Source organism: Triticum urartu, chromosome 3A (assembly GCF_056163025.1).
Source record: "Triticum urartu cultivar PI428250 chromosome 3A, HENAU_Tu73, whole genome shotgun sequence".
In the NCBI taxonomy this organism is placed as follows: Eukaryota; Viridiplantae; Streptophyta; class Magnoliopsida; order Poales; family Poaceae; genus Triticum; species Triticum urartu.
This window is the reverse complement of record NC_141875.1, coordinates 596,465,461-596,470,269: the sequence shown is the minus strand read 5'-3', so window position 1 is coordinate 596,470,269 and position 4,809 is coordinate 596,465,461.

Genomic DNA, 4,809 nt, shown 5'->3' with positions numbered 1-4,809 from the left:
TACGGCATAACGAACATGGCAAAAATATTTAGGGACTTAGGGAAAAAATCAACCCCTAGGGTTTCCAGATCCATATCTGAGGTTGCGGGAACCGAGGACCGTCAGGGAAGCACTGTTCACCGGAGCTGAGGAGGCACGGTGGCCGGAGGCGACGAGGGAGGCCGGAGAGAGCGGTGGCCGCGGCGTGGGGCGGCGGAGGCGGCGACCGCGGCGTGGGGCGGCGGCGAGGTCCGGCCGCGTCGGGCGGTGGCCGGCGCCGAGCTCTCAGCTCGCCGGCGAGACGGCATGGCGGCGCGGCGAGCAGCTCCGGCGTCGGGGCGGCGCGCCTGGAGCAAGGAAGCGGCAGGGAGGATCTGGGCCGCGGGGGCCTGACCCGGGCTCGCGGGCCGGCGGCGCGGGAGGCGGCGATGTGGGGCGCGCCGGGACACGTGGCGCCCCAGGATTGGTGGCGGCGGGTGGCGGACGCGTCCGGCACCGTCCGGACGTGTCCGGTGGCGGCGGAACAATTTTTTTTAGGGTTTGGGTGGAGGAGATCCGGGATTTCGAAATGGGAAGGTTTATATAGACATAGAGGGAGCTAGGAGTGTCCAAATGAGGTGCGGTTTTCGGCCACGCGATCATGATCGAACGCTCTAGATGATGGAGAGGGTTTTGGTGGGTTTTGGGCCAAAATGGAGGGGTGTTGGGCTGCAACACACACGAGGCCTTTTCGGTCCCTCGGTTAACCGTTGGAGCATCAAACGAAGTCCAAATGGTACGAAACTTGACAGGCGGTCTACCGGTAGTAAACTAAGGCCGCTTGGCAAGCCTCGGTCCAATCCGGAAATGTTTAATCCCCACACACGAAAGAAAGGTAGAAATGACCACCGGAGGAGAACGGAGCGCCAGAATGCAAAACAGACAACGGGGAAAATGCTCAAATGCATGAGACGAACACGTATGCAAATGCAATGCACATGATGACATGATATGAGATGCATGACAATGACAACAACGCACGGAGACAAAAACCTGAAACCGAGAAAATAAAATAACTTAACGTCGGAAACGGCAAGAGTTGGATTACATATTAGGTAAATCATATCCGGGGTGTTACAACACTCCACCACTACGAAAGGATCTCGTCCCGAGATCTAGGACTGAAAGAACGCCAGGTATTCAGAACGAAGGTGATCCTTGCGTTCCCAGGTGGCTTCTCGGTCGGTATGGTGTGACCACTTGACTTTGAGGAATTTGATTGACTTGTTGCGAGTCTTGCGTTCAGTCTCTTCAAGAATAGCAACGGGGTGCTCACGATAAGAGAAATCTTCTTGGAGCTCAATGTCTTCGAAGTTGACGGTGCGGTCAGGAGTCTTGAAGCACTTTCGGAGCTGAGAGACATGGAACACGTCAGGCACATTTGCAAATTTTGAAGGAAGCTCGAGTTGATAGGTGAGGTCGCCTCTCTTGCTGACGATCTTGAAAGGTCCCACGTATCTAGGGGCAAGCTTCCTTTTGATACCGAAGCGACGAGTCCCTTTCATTGGAGAGACGTGGAGGTAAACATGATCTTCGATCTCGAAAGCCAAATCACGGTGCTTACTATCATAGTAGCTCTTCTAGCGGGATTGGGCTGCTTTGAGGTTATCTCGAATGACTTTGCACATTTCCTCTGCCTCTGTGATTAAGTCATTAACGAGAAGCTGATGTTCACCGGTTTCAGACCAGTTGAGAGGGGTACGACACTTCCTGCCATACAGAATTTCGAATGGGGCCTTGCCCGAACTTGCTTGAAAACTGTTGTTGTAGGAGAATTCAGCATATGGAAGACAATCCTCCCACTTCATGTTGAAGGAGATCACACAAGCCCTGAGCATATCTTCAAGAATCTGGTTGACACGCTCGACTTGACCACTAGTTTGAGGATGGAAAGCTGTGCTGAAGCGGATGTTGGTGCCCATGGCCTTCTGAAAAGATTCCCAAAACTTGGAGGTAAAGATGCTGCCACGGTCTGAAGAGATCACTTGTGGAATACCGTGTAGAGAGACAATTCGAGAGGTATAGAGTTCCGCCAATTGAGCTGCCGTGATTGACTCTTTGATAGGCAGAAAGTAAGCCACTTTAGTGAGTTTGTCGATGACAACGAATATAGAATCATTGCCACGTTTGGACTTTGGAAACCCAGTCACAAAGTCCATCTCAATGTGGTCAAACTTCCATTCTGGAATGGCAAGAGGTTGGAGGAGACCAGCTGGTCTTTGGTGTTCTGCCTTCACTCTTCTGCAGACATCGCATTCATTCACGAACTGAGCAATCTCATGCTCTCATTCGAGTCCACCAATAAGCCTGCTTGAGGTCCTGATACATCTTCGTGCTCCCAGGGTGGATGGAGAGGAGAGAATTGTGAGCCTCATTCATGATCACTTTACAAAGGTCACCTTTGGGCACACCAATACGATCCTCGAAGAAGAGAGTATCCTTGTCGTTAAGGCGGTAGCACTTGTACTTGGGTTGACTCTTGGCAATCTCAATCTTCACCTTTTTCACCATAGCATCAAGAAGCTGAGCTTGGCGAATCTGGTCTTCCAAAGTAGGAGAGACTTGAAGGTTGGCGAGGAAACCTTGAGGAACAATTTGCAGATTAAGTTTGCGGAAAGCTTCACAAAGCTTGGGTTGATAAGGCTTGAGAATCAGACTATTGCAATAAGCCTTCCTGCTCAATGCGTCAGCAATCACATTGGCCTTGCCTGGAGTATACTCGATACTCGGATTATACTCTTGAATCATTTCGGCCCATCGAGTTTGCCTGAGGTTGAGATTAGGCTGAGTGAAGATGTACTTGAGACTCTTGTGATCAGTGAAAATATCCACTTTTCTTCCCAATAAGAGATGTCTGCAAGTCAAAAGAGCATGCACAAATGCCGCCAACTCGAGGTCATGAGTGGGGTAGTTCTTCTCGTTGGGCTTCAACTGGCGAGAGGTATAAGCCACAACTTTCTTTTCTTGCATCAACACTGCACCGAGACCTTGGAGAGAGGCATCACAAAAGACCTCGTACGGTTTGGATTCATCAGGAGGAGTCAGAACTAGAGCAGTGACCAATTTCTATTTCAAGGTGTTGAAAGCGATGTCACATTCCGGAGACCAAACGTACTTGACGTGCTTCTGGAGAAGATTTGAGAGAGGCTTCGCGATCTTTGAAAAAATTTCAACGAACCTTCGACAGTAGCTTGCGAGACCAAGGAAGCTATGGAGTAGTTTCACGTTCTGAGGTGGTTCCCAATTCACAATTGCAGACACCTTCTCAGGATTCACCGCAATGCCCTTGGCAGAGATGATATGACCAAGATAAAGAACCTCATCGAGCCAAAATCCGCACTTGGAGAATTTGGCGTAGAACTGGTGTTCCCTCAGCTTATCGAGTAGCAAACGCAAGTGCTTGGCATGATCTTCCTTGTTCTTCAAAAAGACCAGAATGTCGTCGAGATAGACCAAAATGAAGTCATTGGTGTAGGTGTTGAAGATGAAGTTCATCATGCGAGAGAAAGTCGGAGGAGCGTTGACGAGGCCAAAAGACATGACAGTGTATTCATATGAACCATAGCTTGTCCTGAAAGCCGTCTTGGGAATATCTTGCTCACGGATTCGAATCTGATGATAACCCATACGGAGATCAAGCTTGGAGAATACTTGGGCACCTTTGAGTTGTTCGAACAACTCGTTGATGTTGGAAAGTGGGTATTTGTTCTTGATGGTCTTCTTGTTCAATGGACGGTAATCAACACAAAGTCGGTCCGTTCCATCCTTCTTCTTCACAAAAAGAACACCACAACCCCACGGAGAAGAACTAGGTCGTATGAGACCCATTCTCTCTTGAATATCGAGTTGCTTCTTCAGCTCCTTCAACTCTTCAGGTCCGAGCTTGTAAGGACACTTGCACACTGGTTCCGTGCCAGGCTCAAGATCGATGACGAATTCCACTGGCCGGTGCGGAGGCATTCCTGGAAGCTCTTCTGGAAAGACGTCTTGATATTCGTAAACGACTGGAATTTGCGAGATAGCATCCAGTTCACCCTTCTCATTGAGAGAAAACATACGGATAGTATTATCCCGAGCGGCAAAGACAATTACATCCTCAGACGAATGAGTCAATTGAATCTGCTTGGCTGCACAATCAAGCTGAGCCTTGTGCTTAGAAAGCCAATCCATTCCGAGAATAAGATCAATATCCGAGTTACCAAGAACCATTGGAGAAGCCAGAAACTTGAAATCACCCATCATGATAGAAATATCCGGAATCTCGTGGTTAGCGAGCAAACATTTACCCGGAGAGACAAGTGCTAACAGTTTATGCATAACTTGGGAAGTCAACTCATGCTTAGATGCAAAAGGTTTCGAGATGAAACAATGCGATGCACCAGTGTCAAAAAGAACTTTTGCAGGAACATCGTTAATAGGAAGGTTACCCATGATGACATCTGACGAGTCCTCTGCCTGAGCTGCGCTCATCAAGTTGACCTTGGCGTGCTTGGGGTTATGCTTGACCACAGCTATACTTGCCGATCTCACAGGAGGAGGAGGAGGAAGAGGAAGATGCCTCTGATTGAAGCACTTGTTGGCATAGTGACCCTTCTGTTGGCACTTGTTGCACGTGACCTCAGAAAGCGGACGGTGATACGGAGCACTTGATCTTGGAGCTTGAGACGAAGTCTTGTTCTGAAAGCCAGGGTTGGGTGGGTGGGAAGATCCACTGCCACCTTTGCTCTTCTGATACGGCTGACGGAACGGAGGAGGAGGAAGCCAATACTTCTGCTGCTTGGCCACTTGAGT